The sequence below is a fragment of the Leptinotarsa decemlineata genome, unplaced genomic scaffold, assembly GCF_025532065.1.
Source record: "Leptinotarsa decemlineata unplaced genomic scaffold, Ldec_3_MD MMD2_tig00026347_RagTag_RagTag, whole genome shotgun sequence".
NCBI lineage: Eukaryota > Metazoa > Arthropoda > Insecta > Coleoptera > Chrysomelidae > Leptinotarsa > Leptinotarsa decemlineata.
The window spans coordinates 1,253,756-1,266,587 of NW_027412698.1; the positions used below are offsets into that span (position 1 = coordinate 1,253,756).

A 12,832-nucleotide genomic window follows, 5' to 3' on the forward strand; every position below is an offset into this window, starting at 1 on the left:
GTGCCAGAATAAACAATTGCGGTGTCATCTGCATACAGTTGAAGTTGGCCGCTCAAGGCGAGACATGACAGTGAGTTTATATAAATCAGGAAAAGTGATGGCCCCAGGATAGACCCCTGAGGAACTCCACAAGTTATATCAGTTGTTTGGCTAACTGTATCATTAAGCACCACATTTTGTGTGCGTCCCACCAGATAGTCGCTGAACCATATCAGAGGAATACCACGCACACCGGCTATTTGTAGTACTTCCAACAGAAGTCTATGATCCACTGTGTCGAATGCCTTCCTTAAGTCTAGGGATAGAAACACACAATTTAAACCTTTGTCCAATTTATCTATCATGTTTGTAATTAAGTCAGTTGTTGCAGTTTGGGTACTGCTATTTCTTCTAAAACCATATTGACCATGATACCAGAAATTTGTGTGATTAAGAAAGGTGACAAGTCTGTTGTTCATGCACGTTTCTAATATTTTTGAGATAACTGATAGCAGGGATATAGGTCTATAGTTGTTGCTAGCTGTGGGATCATCTCCTTTGTAGATAGGGATGACTCTTGCTCTTTTTAGTGCTTGAGGTACAGAGCCAGTTGTGAAAGTGAGATTCACTAGAAGGCTTACAATAATGGTGATTTCATCTGCGAAGTCCCTGAGTATTTCTACAGATATACGGTCAACTCCTACAGCTTTACCAGATTTCATTTTTTGAATAATCCGTATTATTTCTTCCGGGGTTGTTGGTTCTAAAGCAAACACAGCCCCTGTCGTAGCTATTCTTGGAGGCTTAAAATCTGTTTTTGGAATTGTCCTTGCTAAAGTTGGGCCAATGTTGGTAAAGAAGTTGTTTAATTCATTGGCAATATCCTGAGGTTTTTCTAATATACTATTAGTATTCGTGATTATTTTTGGTATTTTCACAGTTTTCTTTGTTTGTGGTTTGTTGTGTACAATGGTGTTCAATACTTTCCAGGTTTCTTTTGGATTGTTTTTTACCTGTTCAAGCCTGTCTTGATAATATTGTCTCTTCCGGTAACTAATAGCTGCAGACAATATTTTCTGTGCATTCTGGTACATACTTTTTAGGTGTGCACTATTAGGGAACAGTCGATGTCTTTGATAATGATAGTCTCTATCTTCTTTAAGTTTATGGATGTGACTGTTGTACCAAGAGGCGCTATTCTTTCGAAATCTATTCTTCAGTTTTCTTATTATAATATTGTTTTGGTAGGCTCTAATCATTGCATCACACAGAATATCCGGATCTTCCCAGTTGTGCCTAGCAATTCTTTGCAGTTCATTTCTGAATTCCATTTTGTTGAGATCTTTGATCATACAATAATCATTAAAGTTTACTTGTGGCGGTTTGATTTTCATTATTTGTAGTATCTGAAACCTGTGGTCACTAATAGCATTTTCAACTATAGCTAAGGAGTATTCATTGGTATCATCATTAGTGAATGAGTAGTCAATCAAGGTTTCACTGTGCTGAGTCACTCTTGTTGGTATTGTGCTGTTCAATTTCTTCAGACCATTCGCTTCAAGCATTATATCTAAGTTTTCCTTTTGAACATTATTTGTTAAGAAGTCAATATTCAGATCTCCCATTATACAGCATTTTTTGTTTCCATTATTTATGATTTCCAGTTTTTCTTCCAGAGAATTGATAAACATTTCAAATTTATAATCTGTTGGTCGGTATATCCCACACAGAATTAAGTTTACTTTCTCTATATGAATGAATAACATTGAGCAATTATCTACTTGTCTAGCTATTTCTCTGTAGGTATAGTTGTCCCTAATCAAGATTCCAACTCCTCCTCCCCTTTTGTCTCTGCTAACAAATACAGCCTGATATCCTGGTATATTATAAAATTTTTCATCAGCTGGGTTTAGCCACGATTCACTTATAATTACAGCATCAGGATGAACAGAATTGTTAATCAGTATTTCTAGCTCTTCCATTTTATTTTTTATTGAGCGTGCGTTCAGATACAAAACAGTAAAATTTTTATTGTCCCCATTATTGTTAACATATTCCTTAATGTTATTATAAAAACTAGCACTTGATTTAAGTGTTTCTGCCATTTTACTTGAGTTTAAATATATCATCCTCACTATTTATGCCAATTACTGGTGCATTCTCATCCTTTCTAATGAGAACTTTTCCGTCTTTGGTCCATAAAAACTTGTACTCCTTCTCTCTCTTATACTTATATGCCATATTGAACAATTTTCTGTTGCGAGTTGTCAACTGTTCATTAATGAATATTTTGGTTTTTGCTTCGGTATTATTCTTGTTTGTTTTTAACATTGCAGAGTCAAGGCTGCGTTTCTTTCTACTTGCTAGGACTTTACGTTTTATTTCACAGTTTGAAAACTTTGCAAGAAGTATGTTTCCTTTTCTTTATGTAACACTCTGTTATATCTTCGTTTTTTAGTTGACATTCCAATAAGTCATTAGCAATTTCCTTCATTACTTTCATAGGATCAGATTCTGCCTGTGTCCCATGGATTTCCAGGTTACAGGCATATTCTTTACACTCCAGATAATTGACTCTATTCTCCAATTGTGTTGTTATTTGTTTCAGATAACTGTTTTCTTTTCGAAGCTCTCTAACCTCTTGTAGCACTTTTTTGTTTTCACCAAGTAAATCATCAAACTTGTCCGATAAAAATTGTACAGCTTTTTCCAGACTTCCCATCGCATTAATTATATCTGTAATGTTCATTTGATTCACATTTAATTCTTTTTGATTTCCTTCATTTTTAGATTTTGTGGTATCCATAACCCCACTTTTGACACAAGTTGAGCATTTTAGAACTCCACTTTTTATGATTCTTTTACCACAACTTTCATGAAAAAAAGAGACATCGCAGGTGTTACATCCTACATAAGTTGATGCAGATTTATTGCAATAATTACAAAATTTTTGAGAGCTCATTTTGAACGAGTTTAACCACAATTCTTCTTCTTCTTTATTCCCGCAACGTTTAACATGGAATAAAAAATTACCATTGGCCACCTCCGAGTTCCACGTGCGCAATTATATGCAGCATAGAGCTTATCAACCGTATCTACTCCACCCTTAGTTTGATTATAATTCACTATTATGTCCGGTTTACCTGTTTACTATCAATAATGTCGTCACGGTGCAAACTTGACATCAGCAAAACATTTTTGCCCTTCTTTGGAATATACGATAATAACGTACAATTTTCATGAAACGCAAACATAGAAGACTTTTCAGGACGATTTATTGGTCGTGAAAATACGATAGGAATTTCTCTTTTATTTTTTCTCACCGTTCCTAAAAGAGTTAACTTGAAATTCTTTCCTAGATTTTCTATTAGTTTGAAACTAGTGAACCAGTTATCAGTAGTCACGTTTCTTCCAGTTCCTCTAATAGGTTCACACATCCTTTCCACAACAGCTTCTGGAGAGTTATTTACTTCCCATACACCTGGCGGTTGTTTGCCAACATATACTTCCATCTTACAGGTATAAAATACTTTTGGATCACAAAGAGCATAAATTTTAATTCCATATTTATTAGGTTTATTGGGTATGTATTGACGAAAAATACATCTACCTCTAAATGCTTCTAGCTTCTCGTCAATGGTAACATATTGGAAGGGAGTAAATGCATGAATATCGGTCTTGAGAGGCCTGAATGTGTTTATTTGTATTTTCCACAATAATTTGTAGCATATTGGCAGGAAAAAAACACTGCCATATCGCCAAAGGAGTTTTTAGCGATTTAGCAATGCCTTTTGGGCCAGGTATGTGAGAAACTAAATTTTCCGAGCGGGTTCTTACATTTTTTGGGGAACAGTGTTTTCCCCATTTGGTAATTTGGTCCTTACCGAGGAAAAATGGGCCAACATGTTCTGGCAAAATATTTTCATCGTCGTCCGAAATGTCCTGCTCACTATCTGTTTCATGCACTTGTAATTCTACAGCATCGTCTTCCCCATCTTCGCATTGGTCAAAAGGTGGTTCCTCTTCATCAGATGACTCCAAACATTTAAGTACGTAACTAGTCGCTGCGGACTGTCAGACCGCGATCCAAAATTTTCAGAAAAAACGACAACCTGTCCACTCAACTACTCAACCATAAACTGCCACGGGATCTCGCCGGAAGGTACCGAGAAGCGCGATGCCTATTAAGAGGGGATAATCAAAATTATCGTCGAATAAAAGTAGGTACGGACTAGGAGTCCACGTGCGACTACTGAAAGGTAGTCGCACGGTCGCACGGTCGCACGGTCGCACGGTCGCACGGTCGCAAGGTAGTCGCACGATTTCGAATGGTTCTTCTATAGATATCTCGATTGGAAAAGTTTGTGCGTTGGTAATAGTAGTAGATGCAACATAATTTTCTATGTTGAAAAGTGCTTGAGGAGATTCGACTAAATCATCATATTTCTGATATTTTGAAAATCCTAAACCTTTTTCTTTGTTTACGGGTATTTTAACTATTTTAGTTGTTCTGGGTGGAACAATAATTAAATGGTTTTTTATTTTAAGGCTTTACTTTAAATTTGAAAATTCTTCTGTTTCATATACAATGGGTATTTTAGCTAGGGATGATTTGTTTTTTCTCAAGATTTACAGAGGCTTTAATTTGTTCGAGGAAATTTATACCTATAAGTCCGTCGTATTTATTACTAAAATTGAATAAAAAGAATTTATGTTTCTGATTTATTTTGAATTGTTTGAAAATTGGAATAATTACTACTTCATTATGATAACTTATGCTGTGTGCTGTCTGAATATTGAAGTCTTCTTTTAAAATATAATTTTAATAAAATTTGTAAGCTAATTGAGGTTTAATAAGGCTTCTAGTACTTCCTGTATCTATTAAAAAGTTCGCGTTTTATTCGGGGATGAAAATGTATGGTAAATTGGCTTTAACTAAATATGTTCCTCTTCCGGCAGGTTTTCCAAAGTCTTAGCTTTTCAGGTGGTTTTTGCCAATGAATCGTTGATAGGAACCGAAATCACTTCGATAGAAACTTTGTTCGACAAAATCTTACCGACTGCGCCAGTTTTCGTCGCGGCTTGGCGAAAACACTTTTTAAAAAGGAGTTGAAAAACTTAGAAATTGGAAAATGACAAATTACTTTATTCAGTGTTGTACAAAGAATAAGTAAAGAGTGACGAGAGGCGTCATTACAAACAGTTTTATACAAATGCTTATCAAAATAGGTGTGATACAGCATCCGTCTGGGAAGTCGTTATGGTGGGCGTTTCTAGAGGACATTGAGGTCACACGAGTTCCATAACTTACGCCACCTTCAAATAAGCAAGGAATAATTGAGGTTTAATAAGGCTTCTAGTACTTCCTGTATCTATTAAAAAGTTCGAGTTTTATTCGGGGATGAAAATGTATGGTAAATTGGCTTTAACTAAATATGTTATTATGTTTGGTCGAGTGAGGTGTCTTCCTGTTGAAAATTTCGAGTTGAATTTTCATTCTCGTGTTGATTTTAGAAATCTGGGTCTTCGGGATTCTCAGCGGTATGAGAATACGATGGGTTTTCGTTAGTATAAGGGTATTGGTAATTTTCGTATTCTTGTTAGTAACAAAAGTTTTCATATTCTTCTTGGTTTTCGAAATAATAATTTTGTGGGTCATATTCTTCAAAATTAAAAAGTTCTTGGTTAAATAATTCGTTTGCATGGAATTTGTTTTGTGGATTTATTTTTGTGTTACCTGAGGATGTGTCCATAGGTTCTGGTTTATAATTTGTCTTGAATTGACTAGGTCTTTGGGGATTTCTCATTCTTTGACTTTGTTGATTTAAAAAGAATGGGTGTTTTTGTGTTGAGAAATTATTATTCGGTTTCCACTGAAAAGGAATTCTTTGACTATTTATTGGATGATGAAAAGGTTGAAAATTCAGTTTTATAAAATTATATTGAGGTGGTCTATAATTATTTTGGGTATTCATAGGGTATTGTGGTTTCTGAAAATGCGGATTGGGTTTTTGTAAAAAAGGTTTTTGGTTTGATGGGGTGACTATTGTAAATGGTTTGTAATTGTGTGTATTCGCGCTATTTGATCTGTTTTGTGAATATAAGAAATTTTCTTCTTCTATTACTAGAGACATTGCTTTTTCTAGTGAATCTGGGTTTCTAAGTGTAACATTATTTTGTAAGTATCCTGGTAAATTTCTTATAAATGATTTTAAAGCTTAATCGTCATAATTGTTAATTTGTAATATTTTTTCTTGTTGTTGAATTAAGGAGTTATTGATTTTCGAAACATTAAGGCTTTTTGAATCCTGGCATCTCATTCCAAAATTATAAGGTGATTCGTTTTTATGTGGTGTTGAAGAAATTAGATCCTGAACAAGGCAGTCAAGATTTCTTTGATCTCCAAAACTTAATTGTAATGCAGCTTTAATATCTGTCCACGTCTTTAATTCTATGCGAGAACCAATGAGTGTTAAGGCTCTTCCTTGTGATATACTGTTTGGAACCTTTGGTGTAATAATGAATATTACTGGAGTTTTTTACCAACACCAAATCGTTGTTTTTACACCTCGACACGTGTTTCGATCACCAAGTGATCATCTTCAAGAGGAATTTTATCTTTCTCTTGAAGATGATCACTTGCTGATCGAAACACATGTCGAGGTGTAAAAATAACGATTTGGTGTTGGAAAAAAACTCCAGTAATATTCAAGGCTCTTCCTGTTAATTTACCAATTATAGCTCTTAGTAAAAATTTATTTAATGTTTGATCGGTCTGACTTTGAAAAGTTGCAATTAAATTTTCACAGTTATCTAAAAATATTCCTAATGTATGAGGATTTCCTTCATATTGAGGTATTGTGTGAATATGTAGTCTTAATAGTTGAAAGTTTGTTTCAGGCATTTTGTCTTTTTCCTTAAACGAGTTTTCTAATAATGTACTTAAATTATCTAAATCGTTTTCAATGTTCATAAAATTTGTTCGCGCAAATTGGATGAAAATTGACTAACAGTAGTAGTATCGTTGCTTTCATTTGTTTGTGAAGTCTTTGTTCTGGTTTCTTGGATTTTCCCCTCAATTCTAGGTTGCCAATAAGATTTCCAGCGATGCTTATCTGTAGTCCCTGGTCTTCTTGAAGTCGGAGTTGGCGATTCTTGTCCTCTTCCGGCAGTTTTTCCAAAGTCTTAGCTTTCCAGGTGGTTTTTGCCAATGAATCGTTGATACGAACCGAAATCACTTCGATAGAAACTTTGTTCGACAAAATCTTACCGACTGCGCCAGTTTTCGTCGTGGCTTGGCGAAAACACTTTTTAAAAAGGAGTTGAAAAACTTAGAAATTGGAAAATGACAAATTACTTTATTCAGTGTTGTACAAAGAATAAGTAAAGAGTGACGAGAGGCGTCATTACAAACAGTTTTATACAAATGCTTATCAAAATAGGGCTGATACAGCATCCGTCTGGGAAGTCGTTATGGTGGGCGTTTCTAGAGGACTTTGAGGTCACACGCGTTTCATAACTAACTGCATGTGTGAACTTTTCTAAATGATTTTTTGGTAGGTGTTCTGAGTGAAGTGTTTCTATCAAAGATATTTCCAATAACAGTTGTACAAAAATAATTTTTAAAGAATTTGAAAAATCACGGAATGCATCCTTATAAATTTACAAAGTTCGAGCTCTAAAAGCAGAAGACTTCGAACGTAGAATGTATTTTTGTGAATCCCTTTTGATTCATACACAGGAAGAGCGGGAATTTTTGTAATAGTTTAGAGCGACGAATCAAAATTAACGAGGGATGGTATTTTCAATAGAAGGAATAAACATTTTTGGGCTGATCATAATCCTCATGTTACAAAAGAAATGGGTTTTCATGAAAAATTTGTTTTCTGTATTCTGAAGAACAATAAAATTAGCTTTTTTATTTATGAAGACACACTGAATGCAGAGAGATATCTCCAAATATTAAGGACGACTGTAACCGATTTTCTTGAAAATTTGCCTTTAGAGGAATATAGGACTTCGTGGTTTCAACTGGACGGAGCGCCAGCTCATTCCACCCAGGAAGTTTCCAGGAAATTTGACGAACTCTTCTACGATCGTTGGTTTAGGCGTCTCGGTGGCCAATCCTTAGGATTGGCCACCGAGATCACCCGATCTCACGCCACTTGACTTTTTTTTATGGGGTGTTTTAAAAGAAAGGGTATACAGTACTCCACTGCCTATCAAATAAGAATTGCGACGGCGAATAGTGCGGAGTATTGAAGATCTGGATCCCCAGGAAATTAAAAAAGCAACCACAAATCGCGTACAGAAAAACATTTCAAAGTGTTTAGAATGTAATGGACAACATTTCCAGCATTTATTGTGAAAATGTGATATTTTGTTTACAATTTTGTTATTTTGAATCATCCTATTCTGTTATTGTCTGTACTTTCACATGTTTTAGCCCACAAAATTTTACTTTTTACCTAGAAATGACTGATTTTTGGTACAGTTGTTCCCTGGAAACGTTGAGCCATAGTCAAGGAAATTATTTTGTAACTTTACAGACTTCCTCTCGTTCATTGGTGTTAATTCAGGATACATTTGGTAGAATTTTTTACACGTTCTGACAATGATTTGATCACTTTGTTCATGTGTATAATAAATAATTTCATAAGAACTTCGTTTGAATAATCGATATTTGCATTCATTTTGGAAGATGATTCGAAACACCGTCGATAACTCTCTGTAAATTACTTATAAAAGTAACCGAACTGCTATAAGCTTGATAATTCCGCTGCTACCTAAATCCAAATTCTAAAAAAATAATGTTTCCAGAAGAAGCGACTTTATTGAGAAAAGTTGACGATTTAGGTATAGGGACTTGATATATCATACATATCATTACCGAATAATATACAGGGGGTTTCATTTGGAAAAATGAACTTTTGACTATTTTTATGCGCAATGGAAATAATAGTAATTTTAGCACGCCCTGTATGATATGGAGTCGACTTCTTGGTGTTATTTGAATATTTCAAGTTTGATGTACTTAATTTCAATTAAGGCTGTGTTGTGGACTATATTTAGCACAATTTATTTTTTATCTCGAAAATAGATAGAGATAGGTATAGGACATCATTAAAAAAAAGTATAAAAACACCAGAGCGATTCCAAAAATGTATTAATATACGGGGTGTTCCATTCAAAAAATAAAGTTGCTAGGACTTTTTGATGGAAGTGGCAACACTGCAATGCTGAAAATATTTTAGATCGATAGAACAGGTAAGGAAATGTGAGAGGTGAAATTATCAGAAAAATCATGCTTTGCGTTTTCCAGAAACGTCTAACCTACCATCGACCGTGAGTCACGCAGTATATGCACCATAACAAATCAACTGAAGCGTACTGTTTTCCGGGAAAGATCTATTCTAATGAAGCACACTTTACACTATGAAAAAGTTAATCGAAGGTTGAGTAGATTCATGTGACTCATATTAAACACATAAGAAATTTAAAAGGCCAATAACTGTCGGAGGGCCAACATCTGTATCGTTTAACCTATTTTGTGTGATTATATCTTGATTTTCTTTTGTGAAACATAATTTCCAAGATTTAGTTTCAGATTTCATTTGATGTTTCAACCATAATTATAATTTAAACTAAATCTGGAATATGTACGAATCTGCCCCAACAAAGGGACACCTATATACAGTGTTGGGGGTATCTTCGTACGCTGTGGGGTAGTTCCGTACGTGCGATTAAAACAATACATATAAATCAAAATTCTTTCATTAGTAATGAAAATAAACACAAAATTAAAGATTGAACTTCTATGAAACAAAAATAAAATACTTTCCTTATAGCCAACAAAAATTACATAGCTTTTCTTATGTAAAACAAAACTTAAATGACTTTTCTTAAAAGTAAGGAAAATTAAATTACTTTCCTCTAACAATAAAACATAAAATTGCTTCATTTTCTACGTAAATTACTTATCTTAAATTCAGAATCACATTTTTCAATCTTTGGTGCGGATTAGCACTGCAAAAAGTTGTTGTTAATTAAAAAGATAATAAAAACTATTGAATAGTAAAATTTAAAAAATTTACTGAAGAATGAAAAGTTTGATGTTCTAGCTAGAATTAGAAACTGTTGGAAGCTTAGGTTCAGGGAGAATCATTTCAACATCAGTTATATAAATAGTATGAATATCTTCAACATTATTAGGGAAAACAAATGTCCACGAAAAGCCTGGCTTCTTTCTTAAATAAGATACTTTAAATTCAGTCTGACTATAGTGACCAACAACTTTTCCTACATAGTGAATAATACTTTTTTCTTAGGGTCATGTCAAAGACTGTGAAAAGAGATTTGTTTGTAATTTTGCTAGCAATTTCGTCGGCTGTGCTACAAACATTTTATTATGTAACGTTATTATTATCAAAAAATGTTCACGTTGTATATTGTTCAACATCTTAGGATCAAAACACAACCTCAAATCTCTATTCCTTTTGTCTACAATAACTAATGGATTCAGCTATTCAGTAGACTCCTCAACTTTTCTGATTATACCTTGACTCTGAAGATTATCTAACTTGTACTTAATTCGGTCATGAAGTTCTTGAGGTATACGTCTCACTGATTGAACATGTGGTACACTACCCCTTTTTAAATGATTCTATGCTTATTTAGAAAACAACCTAATCCTGAAAAATCTTCCGAATACAACTTAATTACATCATCAACACTGTTAAAAGTCAGTATGCAACTGTCAATTCTCTTAATTAGGTTTAGTGCTAAACATCCTTACAACCCTAACTAAGGCATCTGATTTTTATTATCTACCACTACAAATGATAAATATTCACAATTATCTTTTACACTACATTGCAAGGAGATGTCTTCTACAGTTCCGATTTTGAAATCGGGGCTGCCATATGATATTAATGTCAATTTTGCTTCCATCATTTGCGCATGCGGGCATATCTTCTTTAATACACTCAAAGGAAGCACACTCACCTCAGCTCCAGTATCTAGTTTGAAGTTGACTGCTTTACCTTCTACTGATTGCTTGGTCCACATGGATTCCCTATTTCTTTGCACTCATCAACTCTCTTTTTCAAAGAGCTTACAAAGAAACTTTCATCCTCACTCTTATTTTCAGAGTCTTCACCTACCTCCACTTGGCAAACTTGTTGGTTTCTGGTTTGGCTTGACGATACCTTTTTTCTTCTGCATACACTTGCAAAATGGTTTTTGCCATGACAAACATTACAAACTTTTCCATAAGCTGGGCACTTGCCTTCGTAATGACTGTAGCCACAGTACTCACACTTCTTTTTCTCCTGTTTACTAGGCATTTTTGTCCTATTTTTAGTGTGATTTTTAGTGCGAACTGCACTGACCACTGACCTAACATTGCAATGTTAGGTCCTTTTCTCTTAGTAATCGCTCTTGTGTGCATTTGTCAAAAATTCCCATTACTATTCTGTCCCTTAACATATCTTGAGAATCTGAGTAATCCGTAGTTTTGACTGCTATTTTTAGTTCAGTAACAAAACTATGAAAATTCTGACCTTCCTTCTGACCTATAGAGGTAAATATAAACCTCTCGTATATTACAATATTTTGAGGGGAGCAATGCTATTCAAATTTATTCCTTATTTCTTTCAAGGATTTATTTTCCTCTTCTCCAATCAAGCCTAAAAACACAGCGTCTGCTTCTTGACATCTTTATTTTCCAATTCTTTTTTCGTCATGAACAAATCAAATATTTGTATGATTTTTTTCCAATTATCAGCTAGGTTACCTAAAATGCACAGAGGCTCAGGTGGTTTAAATAATGATTCCATAGTTATCCAGTGTTCAATTATACATTCCAGGGTTCAATTCAATTTACCTGACACCATGTAACATTAATAGCCACGATTAATGTCTCAATACTTTATTTATCAAAATATCCATTACATAATATATTTCACGTGGTATTACTACAACTAGCCGAGGTTTATTATTTTTCTGTCAGTGTTGCCAACTACTCTACACAATGTTACCAAATAACTACCATATAATGCACTGCTTTGCATTGTATTTCATGATCTCTATGTAGATCTGTAATAGTTTTGCCACCTTTTATGAAGTATCTGGTTGTTTGAGCCCTCAAATAATGGCTTCAAATTCTTGGTATTGATTTTATATGTTCTCATTTGTCATTTTTTATAAAAAAGTCTACTCTGAGGTGTTTGCTCTTCTTATCTCTTCTATCCTCCCTTACTGATCGTGCCGAAGTTCGTTTTATCATTACTTTATCAATTGTTTTATCGTTTATATTCAATGTTCTCTTGAAAGATAGTTCGCATACTCGGATTTTCTTCTGATTGACTTGAAAATAGGAGGCGTTATTAAGTCGTCGGTTATTTTGGCTGTATGGACTCCATCTATATCTGGTAGAGTGTAGAATTTCTGAAAAATGTGCAGTATGTCGTCTTCATTTATTTTCTCGCTGTACTTAAACTTACATTTGTCAGTACAACCTGACTACAGTTTTTACTGGTACGAGTATCTTGAAACTTGAGCAAGATACATATTCTTTTCCTAAGTTAGGAAACATTTTTGATTTTGGTTTTTTCCACTGTTTCTTTGCGAACCTTTTTTCTTCCTTTTTTTATCTCCAGCATCTCTTGACACGAATTCGGGATCCTGATTCAGGTGCTGGCGTACAAGATTTTTCTCCTGAATCTAGAGTCTGTCAGTCCACAGCTTCTGAAGGTATGCTACATAAAGAGTTTACAATATCCTCCCACATGCCGAGCTAGATAGATGTAGAGGGCGAACTACTTCATTAATATACGATGCTATCAGATGAAGA

At 34.4% G+C, this 12,832-nt stretch overlaps 1 long non-coding RNA gene across 3 annotated transcripts in view; it reads left to right on the top strand.

The window, feature by feature from the left end:
- The window catches only part of LOC141486114 (uncharacterized), a 34,101-nt gene extending 29,885 nt beyond the window's left edge, over positions 1-4,216 (top strand). For 2 of the 3 annotated variants that reach the window (XR_012467654.1, XR_012467655.1), the window contains exon 4: positions 2,770-4,215. This is a non-coding gene — a long non-coding RNA (uncharacterized lncRNA). Of the gene's footprint in view, positions 1-2,769 lie in introns of all 3 variants that reach the window. The other variant, XR_012467656.1, reaches the window with a different exon arrangement.
- The last annotated feature ends 8,616 nt before the right edge of the window (positions 4,217-12,832 follow it).